Below are 22196 nucleotides of genomic sequence, written 5' to 3'. Positions count from 1 at the left end.
TCCTAACACCAAACATGTCCCCTTTTTTCACAAAATAGGAGATCTACTTACCTCTTTCTCAACCGGGATCCTTATTCTTGAAGGAGACTTCAATGTCCTATTAAATATATACATGAATGGTCAGAAGGGACATATATAACCAACAACAAGAATGATGAACCAGTATACCAAACAATTTGTAATAAACACAATATTTGATAAAAATATTGTGTATAAATTAAAATAACAAATCAAAAATAAAGATAACATTTTATAGAAATTGTATTTTATTTTATTTTATACACATGATTTTTATAAAATATTGTGTTTATTGCAAATTGTAGGTTCATAATTTAAGTTGTTGGTTATATATGTCCCTTCTGGCCATTCATGTAAATATCCAGTATTGACACCTTGATGATTTATATGTGATTGATTATCACTGCCTGCCCCCGCCAGCCATATATCCCTTATCCAAGATGGCCCCGGACATAGCCTGATGAAGGGGCATGCATGCTCCGAACACGGGCTTCTCCTGCTTATCTGTACCCGGAAGTGACGTCTCCTGCACCCTTGAGTCCTCTCGAGCGCCTGCAAGCACCGCTGAGCCTGGACATCACCTGAGAAAATAGGCTAGGGTTTTCTTTATACTCTCTGCCTGTGTTATCTCTAAGACTCCTATTAGCTCTCATAGTTTTTATCTTGGACTACAAAATAATTAGTTTCTATGTTAATAGATGAGGAGAAAGAGCAAGTTTGAGTAGACAACTGGGCAGGGCCAATAACACTTATTTAAAAAAATGTGTGCATTTATGACTAGGGTTGAGCGGACACCTAGATGTCCGTGTTCGACGGGTTCGGCCGAACTTTAAAAAAAAGTCCGGGTTCGTGTCCCGGACTTTTACCGAACTTTTCCCGGACACCGAACCCCATTGAAGTCAATGGGGACCCGAACTTTAAGACACTAAAATGGCTCTAAAACACCGTTTTGCTGCCATTTGCAGAGTGCTGCAAATGGCAGCAAAACGTAATTAAGAGCATGGCAAGTGCTCTGCAAACAAATGTGGATAGGGAAATAACTTAAAACAACAAAAAAAAACAGAAAAATAAAACAATGTTCTTCTTCATCTCTGAAGGACGAGGCCCATATGGAGTAGGAGGGAGGTTGAGGTGGTGGTGGATGTGGCGGTGACATAGGCATGCGCACAGGGTGTGCCGGGTGTGCCTGGGCACACCCTAATCACCTAGGGCACATAGCATTGCCAGTGAGGAGATGGGAAAGATCTCCCTCGGACCTGCTCTGCTCTATTTTTCTTTGCCTACAGGTACATGGCCCCGATACATTACTCTCCCTGCTGGCAAACACATGCATGTGTATTTCAACTTTGGGGTGCACACCTTAATGCAATAGGCTGCGCACACCTATGGGTGGTGTAGGTGGAAGCGGCGGTGGAGGAGGACCAGGGCCGGATTAAGAGCATCATGGGCTTGGTGCTGAGGATTTTGAAGGGCCTTAAGGGCCGTGCCTTGCCATGCACCCAGAGGAGGAAGGGTGCAGCCATGCATGCCTAATTCAACATGGGATGCTGTCTCTGAAGCCCATAAACACATCCATGCATCGGCAACTGTCCCTCCTTGTCCGGCCTTCGCGCTGTGTGGGGAGGTTCTGAGGGTGCTGCCTGGGGAAGCGAGCATAGAAGCCAGACTTCTGTGTTTACAAGTGACAGAAGAGCGGTAACAGTGAATATGGCCAACCCGGGGCCTATATAAAAGGTAGGGGCCTGGAGCTGCAGCTCCAATAGCCCCTACGTTAATCTGGCCCTGAGGAGGAGGACGAGGTAGCCAACACTGCTTCTTTTCACAAATTTTAAATGAGGGTACACCCCAAAAGAGTGAGAAAGAGCAAAAATGGAACAATGGGCGGGTAAGGTCGGTATCCATTGCTATTCTGCACAAGGTACGGAAAAGTCCCGTGGGATCCATGCCTGGTTCATTTTAATGAACGTGAGCTTGTCCACATTGTCTCTGGACAGGCGGCTGCGCTTGTCTGTTATAACGCCCCCAGCCGTGCTAAATACCCGTTCAGATAATACACTGGCTAAAGGGCAAGCTCAGGCCATGTGCCCAATTTGGAGACCCAGAAGTTGAAGGGGGCAGACCCCTCATTCACTACATGTAGGCGTGTGCACACATACTGCTCCACCATGTTGGTAAAATGCTGCCTCCTGCTAAGACGTTCCATCTGAGCTGCTGGTGCTGCTGTTTGTTGTGGCGTGCTGACAAAGCTTTTCCACATTTCGGCCATGCTAACCCTGCCTTCTGAGGTGCTGGCGGTGCCCTGGTTGCGTTGGCGACCTCCTCCTCCTCTGCTTTGTGCTTCCACTGCGGCCCCGCTGTCAGATGGGAATGCCAGCAGCATGGCGTCTACCAGCGTGCGCTTGTACTCGCGCATCTTGCGATCGCGCTCCAGTGAGTGAATTAAGGATGGTACGTTGTCCTTGTAACGGGGATCCAGCAGCGTGGCCACCCAGTAATCAGCACAAGTTATAATGTGGGCAACTCGGCGGTCGTTGTGGAGACACTGCAGCATGTAATCGCTCATGTGTGCCAGGCTGCCCAGAGGCAACGAAAGGCTGTCCTCTGTGGGAGGTGTATCGTCCGTGTCCTCTGTATCCCCCCAGCCACGCACCAGTGATGGCCATGAGCTGGCCTGGGTGCCACCCTGCTGTGAACATGGTTCCATCTCCTCCTCCAGCTCCTCCTCCTCCTCCTCCTCCTCCTCATCCTCCAGAACTGTGCCCCTGCTGGACAATTGTGTCCCTGGCGTTTGTGTGTGCAGGAACCCACCCTCGGAGCCCCTTGCGAATGACTGCCCTGAAAGCCTATGAAATGTTACCTCTTCATCCTCCTCCTCCTCCTCATCCTGTGCCACATCCTCTTCCATCATCGCCCGAATTGTTTTTTCAAGGAGGCATAGAAGTGGGATAGTTAAGCTGAGAACGGCGTCATTGCCACTGGCCATGTTGGTGGAGTACTCAAAACAGCGCAACAAGGCACACAGGTCTCGCATGGAGGCCCAGTTATTGGTGGTGAAGTGGTGCTGTTCCGCAGAGCGACTCACGCGTGCGTGCTGCAGCTGAAACTCCACTATGGCCTGCTGCTGCTCGCACAGTCTTTCCAGCATGTGCAAGGTGGAGTTCCACCTTGTGGGCACGTCACATATGAGGCGGTGAGCGGGAAGGCCGAAGTTACACTGCAGCGCTGCCAGGCGAGCAGCAGCAGGGTGAGAACGCCGAAAGTGCGCACAAACGGCCCGCACTTTCTGCAGTAGCTCTGACATATCGGGGTAGTTTTTAAGGAACCTCTGCACCACCAAATTCAGCACATGCGCCAGGCAAGGGATGTGCGTCAAACCGGCTAGGCCCAGAGCTGCTATGAGATTTCTCCCGTTATCGCACACCACCAGGCCGGGCTTGAGGCTCGCTGGCAGCAACCACTCATTTGTCTGCTGTTCCATGCTCCTCCACAACTCCTGCGCGGTGTGTGGTTTGTCCCCCAAACAGGCAAGTTGTAAAACTGCCTGCTGTCGTTTACCCCTGGCCGTGCTGAAGTTGGTGGTGAAGGTGTTACGCTGTCCGGATGAGGAGGCGGTAGAGGATGAGGAAGCGGAGTAGGAGGAGTTAGGAACAGGAGGCAAACTGAAGCGCCCTGCAATCCTCGGTGGTGGAAGGACATGCGCCAAATTGCTATCCGCCTCAGGCCCATCCGCCACTGCATTTACCCAGTGTGCCGTTAGGGAGATATAACGCCCCTGACCGTGCTTACTGGTCCACGTATCGGTAGTTAGGTGGACCTTGGCACAGATGGCGTTGCGCAGTGCACACCTGATTTTTTCACCACTTGGTTGTGCAGGGAAGGGATGGCTTGCCTGGAAAAGTAGTGGCGGCTGGGCACGACGTACTGTGGGACAGCCACCGACATAAGGTTTTTAAAACTGTGCGTCTCCACCAGACGGAATGACAGCATTTCAAAGGCCAATAATTTTGAAATGCTGGCATTCAGGGCCAGGGATCGCGGGTGGGTAGGGGGGTACTTCCTCTTCCTCTCAAGTGTTTGGGAGATGGAAAGCTGAACGCTTCCACGGGACATTGTGGAGATGGTTGTTGGTGACCCAGGTGGTGGTGTTGCTGACAGATCGTCTGTTTGCGGGGTGGCAGGTGCCGGTATCACTACAGATGTGGCTGGAGCGGCCGAGACTGCAGCAGAAGAGGAAGCAGGATGAGCCAGAGACGTTTCTTGGTTTTGAAGGTGTGTACTCCACTGCAGCTCGTGCTTTGCACTTAGATGCCTGATCATGCAGGTTGTGCTCAGGTTGAGAAGGTTTATGCCTCGCTTCAAGCTCTGATTGCACAGGGTGCAAACCACTCGTGTCCTGTCATCAGCACATTTTCTAAAGAACTTCCACGCTAGAGAACTCCTTTGAGCTGACTTTGGTGCGCTCGTTCCCTTGCTGCGTTGGGCAGTAGCGGGCGTAGTGTCTAGGGCACGGCCGCTCCGCTTCTGCACCCTGCTCCCTCTTCTGCTGTGCTGGTGGCTCTGTGCGACCACCGCCTCTTCCTCCAAACTACTCAGGTCACCTGCATGATGTTCATTCCATGTGGGGTCGAGGACCTCATCGTCCTCCACATCATCTTCCACCCAGTCTTCACCCCTGCCCTCCTTGTCGGTCTCCACAATGCTGAACGCCGCAGCAGTTGGCACCTGCGTTTCGTCATCATCGGAGACGTGCTGCGATGATCCTTGCATGTACTCATCTTGAGAAATAAGTGGTTGGGCATCGCTGCACTCAATCTCTTCCACTTCTGGGGCAGGGCTAGGTGGATGGCCCTGGGAAACCCTGCTGACAGAGTCATCAAAAAGAAGAAGAGACTGCTGTATGGCTTGGGGCTCAGACTGCTTGCCTGATTTGCAAGGGGGTGAGGTGAAAGACGGTTGGACATCGGCTGCAGGTGCCAACTGTGACCTTTCTGCAGTAGACTGGGTGGGAGACAATGTGAAGGAACTGGAGGCACTGTCAGCAGCAAACCAATCTACTATCGCCTCCACTTGTTCTGGCCTCATCACTTCTAGGGGCGTATGATGCCCTACCAAATACTGATGCAGGTTCTGTCGCCTACTCACACTTGAGGAAGGTGTTTCACTTGTGCGTGTAGCTGGCACAGATCGACCACGTCCTCTCCTTGCAACAGGAGCTCTACCAGCAGCACCACGACCCAGGCCACGGCCCTTATTTGACGGTCTCCTCATATTTCTGTAATTTAAGATCTTGCCCTAGAAAGGTTTTTATTGAATAGCGGAATAGGAAATATGATCCAAAAAAGTGTATGTATCTCGCACGTACAAAACCACACTAGGCCCCAATTACTATTGTTTCTACCCCTAAAAGGATGGATGAGGAGTAGGAGGAGTATGGAACAGACAGCACCCTCAAATCTTCAGAAGTATGAGATGAACCCCAAAAACTTGGAAAGGTGGATCTCACACGTACCGACACAGACTATCACGCAATTTAATTGCTCCCTAAAGGTTTTAATTGAATAGCGGAATAGAAAATATGATCAAAAAGAAAGTGTATGTATCTCACACGTACACCACCACACTAGGCCCCAATTACTATTGTTTGTACCCCTAAAAGGATGGTTGAGCAGTAGGAGGAGGAGTATGGAACAGGCAGCACCCTCAAATCTTCAGAAGTATGAGATGAACCCCAAAAACTTGGAAAGGTGGATCTCACACGTACCGACACAGACTATCACGAAATTTAATTGATCCCCAAAGGTTTTAATTGAATAGCGGAATAGAAAATATGATCAAAAAGAAAGTGTATGTATCTCACACGTACACCACCACACTAGGCCCCAATTACTATTGTTTGTACCCCTAAAAGGATGGTTGAGGAGTAGGAGGAGGAGTATGGAACAGGCAGCACCCTCAAATCTTCAGAAGTATGAGATGAACCCCAAAAACTTGGAAAGGTGGATCTCACACGTACCGACACAGACTATCACGCAATTTAATTGATCCCCAAAGGTTTTATTTGAATAGCGGAATAGAAAATATGATCAAAAAGAAAGTGTATGTATCTCACACGTACACCACCACACTAGGCCCCAATTACTATTGTTTGTACCCCTAAAAGGATGGTTGAGGAGTAGGAGGAGGAGTATGGAACAGGCAGCACCCTCAAATCTTCAGAAGTATGAGATGAACCCCAAAAACTTGGAAAGGTGGATCTCACACGTACCGACACAGACTATCACGCAATTTAATTGATCCCCAAAGGTTTTAATTGAATAGCGGAATAGAAAATATGATCAAAAAGAAAGTGTATGTATCTCACACGTACACCACCACACTAGGCCCCAATTACTATTGTTTGTACCCCTAAAAGGATGGTTGAGGAGTAGGAGGAGGAGTATGGAACAGGCAGCACCCTCAAATCTTCAGAAGTATGAGATGAACCCCAAAAACTTGGAAAGGTGGATCTCACACGTACCGACACAGACTATCACGCAATTTAATTGATCCCCAAAGGTTTTAATTGAATAGCGGAATAGAAAATATGATCAAAAAGAAAGTGTATGTATCTCACACGTACACCACCACACTAGGCCCCAATTACTATTGTTTGTACCCCTAAAAGGATGGTTGAGGAGTAGGAGGAGGAGTATGGAACAGGCAGCACCCTCAAATCTTCAGAAGTATGAGATGAACCCCAAAAACTTGGAAAGGTGGATCTCACACGTACCGACACAGACTATCACGCAATTTAATTGATCCCCAAAGGTTTTAATTGAATAGCGGAATAGAAAATATGATCAAAAAGAAAGTGTATGTATCTCACACGTACACCACCACACTAGGCCCCAATTACTATTGTTTGTACCCCTAAAAGGATGGTTGAGGAGTAGGAGGAGGAGTATGGAACAGGCAGCACCCTCAAATCTTCAGAAGTATGAGATGAACCCCAAAAACTTGGAAAGGTGGATCTCACACGTACCGACACAGACTATCATGCAATTTAATTAATCCCCAAAGGTTTTAATTGAATAGCGGAATAGAAAATATGATCAAAAAGAAAGTGTATGTATCTCACACGTACACCACCACACTAGGCCCCAATTACTATTGTTTGTACCCCTAAAAGGATGGTTGAGCAGTAGGAGGAGGAGTATGGAACAGGCAGCACCCTCAAATCTTCAGAAGTATGAGATGAACCCCAAAAACTTGGAAAGGTGGATCTCACACGTACCGACACAGACTATCACGCAATTTAATTGATGTTCACCACACAGCAATATCGATTGTAGTTTGTAGAACACAGTTTCCCTAAAATTCAGCAGCAGCCTCTCCCTAACAGGATTGAGAAGAGATCGTAGATCGGGACTAAGTGCAGACCCCACACAGCAATATCGATTGTAGTTTGTAGAACACTCTGACCCTAAAATTCAGCAGCAGCCTCTCCCTAACAGGATTGAGAAGAGATCGTAGATCAGGATTGAGTGCAGACCCCACCCCCCACACAGCAATATCGATTGTAGTTTGTAGAAGACACTGACCCTATAATTCAGCAGACTCTATCCCTAAAATGCCTACAACTCGCCCTGCCTAAACACTCCGACCTGTCCCTCAATTCTATCCGGACACAAATGGTTTTTTCCTGCCTGTCTTTCCCTAATCAGCAGCCAGCACGTTGATGTGTGCTCTGTCCCTGATCTAAGCAGCAGAATGAAGACGCTGCGGCTGCCTGGAACTTATAAAGACTTGGTCACATGCTTCAGACGGCCAATCACAGCTACTGAGACATTTGCAGGCATGGCTGGGATGGCTTAAGGCACACCAGTTAAACGATTGTTGATTGGCTGTTGAAAGCCCGCCATGAAAAGAGCGCCAAAGCATGCAAAACCCGGAAATAAAACGACCGAACACGGATTTTTACCCGAACATACAGTAAAGTGTCCGTGTCCGTGTTCGGGTACAAAAAATCCAATTATTCGGTACGAACACGAATAATACAGTCCGTGTTCGCTCAACACTATTTATGACAGATAAACAAGTAAATGTTGTATTTTTATGTTCTTTGATGGTATAAAGCATGTGGAAATGTGCATGATTATGACCTATTCTACTAAATGACCTTGAAATTGAAACTAAAAGTGTTCCCTGGTTTTATCAGTGTGTTTTTTTTGACCTTCTGCTGTCTTGTCCATGTACAGTATATTACCAACATAATAAAGGAGCATAGTAGAAAATTATAAAGACTTGCGCTTTCTCGAGAAAAAAAGATTTGTCTACAGTGGACGAAATATGAGTCAATTTAAGGTCTGGGAAGAATTTTTTGACAATTGGAATTCTTCATGATTAGCATTAGAAGTTAAATGCACACAGGGTACACACTGCTCCAAGGCTAACCCGCATGAGATCCAAAATTACTGAATGTACCTGGGTGCCAGCCGGTCCGCAGCCACGATCACGGGAATGGCAGACCAACATAAAACATACAGTATAGAAAAACATTTGGTGCAAACCAAAAAGGAACTGCGCAAAAGAGTGATATTTGACAAAACAGCACTATTGAGTGCCAAACCAACAAGATTTGTGAATGTACAATTGTGGGAATTTCTTCCACACTGCGAGCAGCAATAAAAACGTATATACGTGATATCTATAAACAAAAAGGGTGGACATGCAGACATCACATATAAGAACCGGATGTCCATATTCCCGGAGTTTCCTATAACAATTGGTCTTGATATCTTGCTGATGAGGAGACAGCGTTATGGATGGCTTGGAGCCTCTTTGGAGATCAGTGCTGATTATGACCCCCTGTAATTAAGGGGTCATATCTCTCTGGTAAGAAGTATCTAATCAGAGCACTGGGTGGAGGTTTAGTGGTGAAGGCTTTTCCATCAAGTCCAAGCTAATTCATATTGCTGAGACACCACTCTGAATTGAGCACTTTAAGGACTTTATTTATTTATTTATTCACGATATTCACCTCAAGAAGGGCTATATTTATTCATATATGTATTTATTTATTTATTTATTCACTTATATATAAGCTGATTTGTGTTTTTTACCTAATATTGCAGTTGTTGCTATTCATGGTTACATTATCGGCTTTATATTATGCACACTAGCACCTTATTGTGAGTTTGATTGTTGAGCGCACTATCCACCCTTTTTGTTTATAGATAAAACATACAGTACAAACTTCTTTATTCATTTAATCCATACAGGCAACAAGACAAAAAAAATACAGCTTCAGGATAGCCTGGAGCTGTGTGTTTTTGTATTTTTCACCTGTATAGGTATAGGTAAATCAATAAAGAAGCTTTTATTTTGTACATTGGTGTGCCACTACCTTTGTCTTCCATTACCATTAAATGCATTTAAGTGCTATGTACATTTTGTGGTTTCCATTTTTTTTATTATGTTTCATTCAGTTCTGTACATATTGTGTACTAACCAAACCATGTTTCCACTTAAAATTTAATTTCTTTAGCTTGAGTTCATGTGACGATGTATTATAATGTCCAAACAGATTGAATTGTATGTTTTTATTGATTCCAGATGTATAAGTATGAATATTATATAATGTAGCCATTTCTCCTTTCTCGTTAAAATAGATTTCTTCCCCAGCGGGATCTTGAAAATGGACTCTTTGTAAAAAGTACTGAAAGAAGGAACAGGCTGTTAACAATATTCCAGTTATAAAGATCCTTCCTGTGCTTAAAACAGACCTTGCGCTAAAATGCAAAGGCCACTTATTTCATTTTGGACCACCACTACATGTAAAATCTCCACATTTCCACTCTGGAGAGGGTGGTGACATGATCCTTCCTCTTATCTTCTTTGTGTCCCCCACTGCAGGTTGAGATTGTGTAGGCTAGCTGGTGTCTTCTACAGAGCATGCTCAATTTCAGTTCCCTTCTAAGCTCCTCATGTCCTCCCTTTTCTTATCTGTGCAGCCCACAAGAGTATGGAGTGACACATGTGGGTGTATGCAAAATGTTAAATTACTCTCCCCTCCCTCCTCTTCCATGTCCTCCTGCTGCTAAACAACATGGGGGGACATCAAGATCCTCGGAATGCTTTGTATCACAAATTTCTGCCCTGTGCTGAGTGTCATTTCCATGATATAACCAGAATGATCGTCACTCTATCCAAGTTGTCACTTGTGGAAACCAGGCATAAATTAGGTATATATATATATATATATATATATATATATATATATATATATATATGTATATATATACGTTTTTTACTTTTCTCCATTTGTTTATTTTTTAAGTGAGATTGCATTTTAACATTAGGCCTGATTAAGCCCCGGTTCACACTAGGGCGACCTGTGAGGCGACCTGGTCGCCTCACAGGTTGCCGCAGGTCGCCTCCCATAGGGAAGCTACGGACCCGTTCTAATAGGAGCGACACAAGTCGCTCCGACCTAGAAAAAGGGTCCGGAGCTTCTTTGGGGCGACCAGGAGGCGACCGCCATAGACTTCAATGTTATGAAGTCTGTGGCGGCCGCTCCGAGGTCGCGGCGCGCTGCTCGCACCAAGATCTCGGAGGTCGCCCCTGAAAGTAGCGTCGCGCCAGTGTGAACCGGCGCTTAAGTTTGCAAAGTTTATTATACAAAAACTATTATAGAATGCCAACAGAATTGGGTATGCATATAAACTTACCAAACACACTTTCCTGCAGTGATGGCAGCATTCAGGATATAACTTAAAGAATGAATTGTAACAGGCCTTAGAAAGCAACTTAAGGAAGGTCCCAAAGCTTCCTTAAGTTAATTAGTAAAACTTTCTCCATTATTCAGTGACTCACATGTTGCAAAATGCTGTTACCAATATTCATGTACAGTATATACTAAATAGTCTATTTTTAAATATCAGAAAAAAAAATAAAGTGTCATTACACCCAGAATATGAAAAATCCTTATTACATGCTATATAACAGAGTGTTCATACTCACAAAGCCACTAAAGAATTAATTTTGTGTAGAGTGAATTAACTTGGATGATCTTCTTGAGTTCAGCTGTCCCTCTTATCTTCTTTGTGTCCCCCACTGCAGGTTGAGATTGTGTAGGCTAGCTGGTGTCTTCTACAGAGCATGCTCAATTTCAGTTCCCTTCTAAGCTCCTCATGTCCTCCCTTTTCTTATCTGTGCAGCCCACAAGAGTATGGAGTGACACATGTGGGTGTATGCAAAATGTTAAATGACTCTCCCCTCCCTCCTCTTCCATGTCCTCCTGCTGCTAAACAACATGGGGGGATATAGTTTGCTTGCTGATTGATTACATTAATTAAGAAACTCACAAAAATGCTTATTTTTAATATAAATCAGTATTAACCCCTCAGGCCTGAGCCTTTTTCTGACATATGTTGCTTACAAGTTAAAATCAGTGTTTTTAGTTAAAAAAAACACTGGGAGGGGAGACCCTGGCGAGCCACGGAAGGCGGCAGGAGGGGGGGGGGGCGTTCCCTGCCGTTTCTTGTAATGGCAATCGAAAAGACCACAGGAGGATTGATCAAAGTGTGTGACCTACATCCCAGATGATAAAGATTTAGAAAGGAAAATACCCCCTTTAATGGGACTTTAGTGGCCTGTCTATGTAAGTATAGAAGAATAAACTCAGAATATAAAAAGATAGTTTATTTGAACAATGAATAAAAAGATATACAAAATGTACAAAAATTGTGGCTAGTGGATGCATATAGCAGAGATTACCAACATAATAAGAACTCATATAACAGGATCTGTGCGAATCTTTAAATGTGACCATAAATATGACTGCCATGGCAACACTACCAAGAAACAACCGACACGTTTCAGAAGATGCTTCCTTCTTCAGGGGTGTATATTGCTGTAGTGATAGCAGATCGCTTAAGTTGGAGAAGGTTTTACATACAGTAGCAACAAATATATTAAAATCAAACAGTGACATCCGACCCAATGGCCAAGGAGGAGTGTATCCCAGAATTTATGGTGATTGGCCTGCCTGTGAAGTCCAGCAAGACCTAGCAGATACCCACGCAGGCCGAGTCATGCAGGCACAGTAAAAGGGTCTAGTTGATAAATAGCTGGAAAGAATGTTGCACCAGATGGGGCAGCCACGGCCAAGCACAGTGCCCCTAGAACCAAAGGGCAGATAGGGTCTATTATCTTTGACTCTGCCTACACCATAATAATGCACAAAAACTACACATTGGATGTTCAATAAAGATTCATTGCTGTAAAGCAATATCTTTTTAGTCATGTGGCTGGCACAGCACCAATCAGGGCTGGCCAGACACAAATGCACACTGTAAAGAGCATAAATCAGCAGAGTAACAGAAGATATTTCCCTGCAGATGCCAAAGAACAGAAAAAGATCATGTGACCACACAACAGTGCTGCAAGAATAATTTAAATAGAGGATTTAAAAAACACAATACAGTGGCATGATACAGTATATATGATTTATGTGACTGATATTTGGCAATGAACGATTCTCTGTTTAGCATAACTTTAAGAGGAAGTTTATCCTGCAAAATTGAAGATGACCCCCCCACTCATGTTGATGTATGATGGGACCTGCGTGTATGCGAGAGTGTGCTTAGGCTGTGTGTCTGCTCACATAGATGCACGTTCCCCCCGATGCCAACTCTTTGTGCTGGAACTGTGTGTACTCTTTAATCTTTGTCTATTCTGTGCGCTCTGTGTTACCTCTGTGTATGCACTGATGGCATGTATTTACTGTGTTCTCCAGTTGCAGTGCTTCAACCCCTATTCCACACATGGAAGGAGGAGGATCGAATGTTCATGCCTGGGCACATGCTCTACATACCATCCATAGATAAAATTAATCTGTTCCTATGGTAAGATTGATGCATTTAAGCCACCTTTATGGGCCTTAGTACCCATAAGACCCATACAGGTGGCTGAAACGCGTAAATACATTCATAGAAATTGATTATTTTAGGTCTTGATGGATTAAAAAATATTCCCCTGAGGAAGACACGAGGTCCCTGTGTCATCACGCGTAGGGGAGGGGCACAGACGGAGCACTGCACACACCGACAGGCAGCAGGTGGATGCAGGTGGCTAGAGGTTGCCTAGTTATTGTACTACACCACTACGATACAGATTCTGATACTGGATTGCTATTGACAGATTGGTGCACTCACAGCACCAGCAAATGTATTGCTTTTATCAAATACATTTAAAAAAAAAGGGTTTCAGCACTATTGAGTTTCTTTTCCCCTATATATGATATCATCACTGTTTGCTACAAAGAACGATCCCTGAGGGAGGATCCCCACTTAGGGGGGGGGGGGGTTGGAAGATTGTTCCTAGCCTAGGAAGGCACTAAGCGTTTTCTGACCAAGCTTAATCGCAAGGTCGCATAATTTGAGGTGAGGACCCAGCCACGAGGGGGTGCACGGTTCTAGGTGTACTTTCACTGGGATACTGTTTTGAAGCACTTCGTCACTTTGTATTTCTTTTTGAGCTTTATATTGGCACTTGGAGCAATCAGAGCCGCCTGCCCCATGAATTGGCATCCCCATTGCTGAGTGGGGGCGGGAGCTTCCCAGGGTCGCTCGCCTCCTAGCTTCAGGCGCGCGACCGACGTATACCTACGTCGGTTTGTGCAGGGGGGGCTGCCTGCCGCAGTATAACTGCGGCGGGCAGTCAGGAAGTGGTTAAGATGCTTGCTCACTTAGGCCCCTTTCACACTAACGATCCGATCAGATCCGCCTGTCAGTTTTTCAGGTGGACCTGATCGGATGCCCCATGCATCCCTATGGGGCAGCGGATGTCAGCGGAGACATGTCTGCTGACACCTGCTGCCATCTGATCCAATCCTTTCCGTCAAATCTGAATGGATGGAAACTCTATTTTCCATCCATATGGCTGATCGGATTGGATGGGATCGGATGAGAACGGACAGGCGGTCCGTTCTCATTCGATTCCCCAATAGAGGACAGCGGGATCTGACAGCTCCACAGCACACAGAGCAGGGATGGAGCTGTCATCCGCCTGCTCAGCGGGATCGGCGGATCTATCTCCCTCTGAGCAGAACGGAGTCCGTCGGTGGAATGAATAGGTGTGAAAGGACCCTTAGGGTGTAAAGCAGGTAGTGTACAAACAGCCCTCCACAGCATCTAAACTGAAGCAGTTCTCTTCTTTTTTTAATTTGTTGCTGAATATTCAAACATACATTAAAAATGTTATAAGCATAAATCTTGGATTATTTTGAGTTTTGATACCTTTTGCATCCATTTACAGCCTCTTCTTTCAGGATTCCTGGACATATATAAGTGCATTTCCTGTAGATAATGTGCCATGGCATAGACTGCCTTATACACTTGGTAAGTAGTTCCAAAATCAGTAGTGTAGCTTACGCGACTGTCAAGTTGACTTAACTTCATACTGTTATTGCATTGATGTAGTTTTATCTCCAAGCAGGCTTCAATCATATAATTCAAAAACTGGTCTGAGGTTGAGCACTTAAAATAAACTGCATAAATATGTTGTAATAAAACATCATTAGGATGTTTAGAAGGGCTAATTTCATCCAAGTAGCTCCTTAAATGTGCTATCTTCTTAGTTGATGGTGAAAATACAAGACTTCCGTGAAATGACTCCTGTATTTTTGATGCTAGCAGAATGTGAACTATGGGACCCGCTGGTATAATAAATGTTTTATCATGATCACCAGTAAATGTGCGTGCAATAAATAGAATGGTAGAGAATGTTATGAAACAAAGTACAACAAGTTTTGAGGTTGATCTTTTTAAAATCTCTATTTTGTTTTGAAGCATAGCCTGAGTTTCATCATTCAGTTCCGGAGATAATAAAATAATGTATTCAATGCATAAATCAAAATCAGATACAGCTTTCTTTAACTCTTGGCTCTGCTTTTCTCCAGCATCTGTATTACAAGCAATAATGCCAATCCATGTCCAACCAAAGAATTTGAGCAACTCAGCTATTGCCAGGTACTGGGTTCGATCACTGGGGAGAGTTTGGAAGAAGGATGGGTAAATGCGTTTATTGCTAAAAATGGGATCCGTTGCTCCATAGCTGATCTAAATATTGCAAGAACAAATGGAGGTTCATTAATGGCTGTAGCCAACAAAGGATACATTAGGTCAGTAAGTAAAATAACCATGTATACTGCTAGTGCTAGATAAGAAACATTGAGAAATAATGGTAATAATTGTCAGCAGCCAGATGGAGCTGAGCTTTCAGAATCACTTCAGCATGTATCTTATTGCCAGATCTTCCATTCTATGCTGGCTAACCTATGAGCGTGACTTCCTTGAAAACAGCTGCCAAAGTGCATTTGAAACTAATATATATATATATTATTCTGAATGTTCCACTCCCATACCGCTGGGCCTTCAGTGAAGATATCTGAATTTTTTCTGCTGGCAATTCCCTGCACAGTAAAAATAACCATAGCAGCCGCTTAATTGTTTTTACAGATAGCGGGAGGGGGCATTCCCTCCCCTCCAGCCTCCCACCATCTTCGGGTGCTTCTACCAGCTCACCCGTGCAATTGGTGAGCCAGAGAGTGAACTGGCCGGTGACGGCGGATTACCATAGAGCTGATGGTATCTATTTACTCTGCGTAACATCATCTTTCACATTATACAAAAAAGTGGGCTAACTTTAATGTATTGTTTTTATTCATGAAAGTGATTTTTTTACCAAAAGCTCACGTTTAAAAAATTGCAGAGCAAACACTGTGTGACATAGAAAATTTCAATGACTGCCATTTTATTCCCCAGGGTCTCTGCTAAAAAACGATATATAATGTTTGGGGTTTTGAGTAAAAGCAAGGTCCATGAAGGCATGGATGAGCAATTTTGGGATGGAGGAGCTTGACTGGCCTGCACAGAGTCCTGACCTCAACCCAAAATAAAACCTCTGGGGAGAAGGCCTGTGAGCTAGGCCTTCTCCTCAAACATCAGTGCCTGACCTCACAAATATGCTTCTTGAATAATGGTTCAGCATTCCCATAGACACATTCCTAAACCTTATAGGCAGTCTTCCCAGAAGAGTTGAAGCTGTTATATTCATTAGCTGCAAGTACTCCATTGCAAGTACAACATTTTAAGTACAGTGAATGAGATATTGCAGGAGACTGAAGAGATACTGAAAGAGATTGGCTTGGAGTTTGCAACCAACTCATCTGTGTTTCTTTTTGCTGACCATTGCTTGAGAAGAGGAAAGGAATTTGGTCAGGTGTCTGCTATTGTGCATTTGCTAATGAGACTAGCCCATTAAGGTGCTACAATTGTTGCTGGGGGAGGGGCTGTGAAGGAGTGTGTGTATATATAGAGAAATACTAATTAGCTGGTCTAATTCATTAGCTGCAAGTACTCCATTGCAAGTACAACATTTTAAGTACAGTGAATGAGATATTGCAGGAGACTGAAGAGATACTGAAAGAGATTGGCTTGGAGTTTGCAACCAACTCATCTGTGTTTCTTTTTGCTGACCATTGCTTGAGAAGAGGAAAGGAATTTGGTCAGGTGTCTGCTATTGTGCATTTGCTAATGAGACTAGCCCATTAAGGTGCTACAATTGTTGCTGGGGGAGGGGCTGTGAAGGAGTGTGTGTATATATAGAGAAATACTAATTAGCTGGTCTAATTCATTAGCTGCAAGTACTCCATTGCAAGTACAACATTTTAAGTACAGTGAATGAGATATTGCAGGAGACTGAAGAGATACTGAAAGAGATTGGCTTGGAGTTTGCAACCAACTCATCTGTGTTTCTTTTTGCTGACCATTGCTTGAGAAGAGGAAAGGAATTTGGTCAGGTGTCTGCTATTGTGCATTTGCTAATGAGACTAGCCCATTAAGGTGCTACAATTGTTGCTGGGGGAGGGGCTGTGAAGGAGTGTGTGTATATATAGAGAAATACTAATTAGCTGGTCTAATTCATTAGCTGCAAGTACTCCATTGCAAGTACAACATTTTAAGTACAGTGAATGAGATATTGCAGGAGACTGAAGAGATACTGAAAGAGATTGGCTTGGAGTTTGCAACCAACTCATCTGTGTTTCTTTTTGCTGACCATTGCTTGAGAAGAGGAAAGGAATTTGGTCAGGTGTCTGCTATTGTGCATTTGCTAATGAGACTAGCCCATTAAGGTGCTACAATTGTTGCTGGGGGAGGGGCTGTGAAGGAGTGTGTGTATATATAGAGAAATACTAATTAGCTGGTCTAATTCATTAGCTGCAAGTACTCCATTGCAAGTACAACATTTTAAGTACAGTGAATGAGATATTGCAGGAGACTGAAGAGATACTGAAAGAGATTGGCTTGGAGTTTGCAACCAACTCATCTGTGTTTCTTTTTGCTGACCATTGCTTGAGAAGAGGAAAGGAATTTGGTCAGGTGTCTGCTATTGTGCATTTGCTAATGAGACTAGCCCATTAAGGTGCTACAATTGTTGCTGGGGGAGGGGCTGTGAAGGAGTGTGTGTATATATAGAGAAATACTAATTAGCTGGTCTAATTCATTAGCTGCAAGTACTCCATTGCAAGTACAACATTTTAAGTACAGTGAATGAGATATTGCAGGAGACTGAAGAGATACTGAAAGAGATTGGCTTGGAGTTTGCAACCAACTCATCTGTGTTTCTTTTTGCTGACCATTGCTTGAGAAGAGGAAAGGAATTTGGTCAGGTGTCTGCTATTGTGCATTTGCTAATGAGACTAGCCCATTAAGGTGCTACAATTGTTGCTGGGGGAGGGGCTGTGAAGGAGTGTGTGTATATATAGAGAAATACTAATTAGCTGGTCTAATTCATTAGCTGCAAGTACTCCATTGCAAGTACAACATTTTAAGTACAGTGAATGAGATATTGCAGGAGACTGAAGAGATACTGAAAGAGATTGGCTTGGAGTTTGCAACCAACTCATCTGTGTTTCTTTTTGCTGACCATTGCTTGAGAAGAGGAAAGGAATTTGGTCAGGTGTCTGCTATTGTGCATTTGCTAATGAGACTAGCCCATTAAGGTGCTACAATTGTTGCTGGGGGAGGGGCTGTGAAGGAGTGTGTGTATATTGTGACAGGAAGTCAGGAAAATCTATGGGTGTTGTCACTGACGGGAGATATATTTCTGCTTGGTTTAGACAATTCACTAATTGCTATCAGGTGTCGGCTGCAGAGGTAGGCAGGAAGGTGTACGGAAGTTGAGAACACTTTCAGCTGTTCAGAATGAGGCAATTAAGATCTCTATAACTTGTCCAAAGGGAGTCTATTGATTGCTGTCTCCTGAGGCTGTGTAAGCTGGGGAGAGCAGTCAGATGAGAGACTTCTAAAGGTGAGGTGTTGAATTTTTTCTGTGTAAAGAAAACACAAATGGACATTTGAGTGTCTGCTGTAGAACCAGCAGGGTCTGCCCAAAGACTAGGTTGGGAAGACTCCTTAGATAGGTTCCGGTGTGTGAGAAGGTAGACGCCCACAGTGGCCAGGATTTATTTTGTGTTTTATTTTATTTTGATGTTTTTGCTGCATGCACTGTTTTGAAGAAATTGGAAGAATAAACCATAAACTGTTGTTTTCAACCACTCCTCGGCTATCTCCCTGTGTGACGAACCCCCCCCAAAAGGGGTTATCCACACCCGCTACCGAGCTAATCCTTCACATATGGTGGAGGATGCGGGCAGTTAAAGTAAACCCAAAAAAATGGAGGAAATACTGAAACAACTGATTATATCGAATGCAGCCCAACAGCAGGCAAATGCAGCTCAACAGCAGGCAAATGCGGATTTTCAGCGGAGCTTTGCAGCTCAACAACAAGCTCACCGAGAGGCCATTGAAGGCGTGGAACAGAGACACCAGCAGCAAATGGAGGCCATTGTGAAACAGCTTCAGAGACAGCAGACCGAGGTTGGGAGTCAGGCCAGTAACATACCGACTTTTCGGGTAAACCACTTATTGCCAAAGATGACTACAGATGAGGACCCTGAGATGTTTCTGACCACGTTTGAAAGAACAGCGGAGAAAGAGAGTTGGCCTAAAGAACAGTGGGCTGGACTAGTGGCCCCCCTATTAGCTGGAGAAGCCCAAAAGGCATATTTTGACTTGGAACTTGCAGATGCAAAAAACTATGATCGATTAAAAGTGGAAATATTGGCACGTTTTGGGGTAACCTTGGATGTCCGTGCTCAGCGGGTCCACAATTGGAGTTATCAGCTGAAGAAACCACCCCGGTCGCAGATGTATGACCTCATCCATTTGGCTAAGAAATGGCTGCAGCCAGAAATTCTGTCCGGACCAGAAATTTTGGAGCGAGTAGTCATGGACAAATTTCTTAGGTCTCTTCCTAACACCCTGCAGAAATGGGTAAGCCATGGTGGTCCGGAAACCGCAGACAAATTAGTAGACCTGGTCGAAAGGTACCTAACAACTGAGAATTTGACCTCTTTTTCCAGAGATGCACAGACTTTTCACCCCAAGACCAGACCCTCCCCACCTATAAGTAAGACTGCGTCAGGGGATGGGGGTGGAGAGAGGATCCAAAGAGCAACTCGAGGTGTTAGTAGGACTACTACTAATGTTTGGCGAGAGCGACCTGGAAGACCCATCCCACAGGAGAGGACTGGAAGGTTGATTTGTTACCGTTGCCGGGAAGAGGGACATGTAGCAGCAGTTTGCCCAGCGGTTTGCCCAGTGGATGATGAACCCATGCATTGTGACTTTCTGACAGAGAGACGACAGTCCTTTTTTGCAACCACATACACTGCAGTAAAGGGGAATGAGAAACCTTTATATAGAATGTGTTTAGATGGTAAAGATGTTGTGGTATTGTTGGATTCAGGTAGCCTGGTTACCTTAGTGAGAAGTGATCTAGTGGTGAAAAAAAACGTACATCCTAGGAAAATGGCGGTAGTTTGTGTACATGGGGACACTCGAGAATATCCGGTGACTACAGTTTCCTTTGAAACCTCCCTCGGTAACTTGTGTCACCAAGTGGGTTTAGTTCCCAAACTGCCACATGACGCCATTGTGGGAAGGGATTTCCCAAAATTCTGGGAACTCTGGGATTGCCCAGATTCCCCAGTAGGTGGTTCTTCTGAGCCTGAACCATCTACTCCAGAATCCTCTAACTGTGAGGATTATCCTGAGTTTCCGTGCTCAGTCTTAGCCGGGGAAACACCAGTCCCTAGGGAGGAGCCTGCTACCTCAGAAGAGGAACAGCGGCCGTTAGGGTTGGATGACCTTAAAGTGCACCGAGAAAATTTTATCACTGAGCAATTGAGGGACCCCACATTGCTAAGAGCCCGGGAGAATGTAGTGAAGATAGATGGGGAGCTAGTTAACCCTGACGAGAGGATTGCCCTCCCTTACTTCATTATTGAGAGGGACCTCTTATATCGAGTGTCACAGAGGATAGAGGACACTGTTGAGCAACTGGTAGTGCCTAAACCGTACCGCAAGATGGTTTTGGAACTGGCCCATGGGCACATTCTTGGGGGACATTTGGGAGCAGAAAAAACCCGGGAGAGAATCACCCAGAGGTTTTATTGGCCTGGGATCACTAAGGAAGTGGAATTGTACTGCTCTTCCTGTCCAGTGTGTCAGATTAATGCACCCATGCCCCATTTCCGTAGTCCTTTGGTACCCCTGCCCATTATCGAGGTTCCTTTTGAGAGGATCGCCATGGATTTGGTTGGGCCCTTACTGAAGTCCACAAGAGGGCACCAGCACATCTTGGTGATAATGGATTATGCCACCCGTTACCCAGAAGCGATTCCTCTCCGAAATACCTCTGCTAAAACCATAGCCAAGGAGTTATTTCAAGTTGTCACCCGGGTGGGTCTACCTAAGGAAATCCTAACTGACCAGGGCACCCCGTTTATGTCCAGGGTGACAAGAGAACTTTGTAAACTCCTGAAAGTGACCCAGTTACGTACCTCAGTATATCACCCTCAAACAGATGGGTTAGTGGAGAGGTTTAATAAAACGTTAAAACAAATGTTGAGGAAGGTGGTGGATAAAGACGGAAAGAATTGGGATTATCTGCTCCCTTATCTGATGTTTGCCATAAGAGAGGTTCCCCAATCATCCACAGGGTTCTCTCCGTTTGAGTTGCTGTATGGGAGGCACCCCCGGGGCCTACTTGACATTGCCAGGGAAACATGGGAGAGTGAGAGTTCCCCTCATCGAAGTGTGATTGAGCATGTTGCCCAAATGCAAGATAGAATTGCCCAAGTGATGCCGATTGTGAAGGCACATTTAGCCCAAGCCCAGTTGGCTCAACAAAGGATTTACAATCGTGGGGCCCAGGTCCGTTCTTTTGCACCTGGTGATAGGGTGTTGGTGTTGGTCCCCACGGTCGAAAGTAAATTCCTAGCCAAATGGCAGGGGCCCTATGAAGTATTGGAGAAAATAGGGATGGTGAATTATAAAATTAGCCAACCAGGAAGACGAAAACCTGAGCAGCTCTATCACGTGAACTTGTTAAAACCATGGAAGGATAGAGAGTCCTTGGTCGCTGAGACTACCCGAGTTTCTGCTCCAGTTCACCTGGCTGTCCCTGAAGTTGGGATAGCAGAGACTCTGTCCAAACTTCAGAAACAGGAGGTTAAAGAATTTGTGCTCCGTAATAGGGAGAAGTTTTCAGACCTGCCAGGTTGGGTCTCGGGAGTTAAACATGACATTATCACCACCCCAGGGGATAAGGTCAAGTTAAAGCCTTATAGAATTCCAGAAGCCCGGCGAGATGCCATTCGCCAGGAAGTAAAAAAAATGCTTGAGTTGGGGGTGATAGAAGAGTCAAATAGTGATTGGTCCAGTCCCATTGTCTTAGTGCCCAAACCAGATGGAAGTTGGCGGTTTTGTAATGATTTTCGCCGCCTGAATAAAATCACTAAGTTTGACACCTATCCTATGCCCCGCATAGATGAACTAATTGATCGCCTAGGCACTGCCCGGTACATGACCACGTTAGACCTTACCAAGGGTTATTGGCAAATTCCTCTCTCGGGGTCGGCCAGGGAAAAAACAGCATTTGTAACTCCAGACGGATCTTTCCAATATCGGAGGATGCCTTTTGGGTTACAGAATGCTCCTGCCACATTCCAACGCACCATGGATAAGACCCTTCGGCCTCATCTAGCCTATGCTGCTGCATACCTCGAT

Source organism: Pelophylax lessonae, assembly GCF_965119305.1.
Source record: "Pelophylax lessonae genome assembly, chromosome: 1".
In the NCBI taxonomy this organism is placed as follows: Eukaryota; Metazoa; Chordata; class Amphibia; order Anura; family Ranidae; genus Pelophylax; species Pelophylax lessonae.
This window is presented reverse-complemented; position numbering follows the sequence as displayed.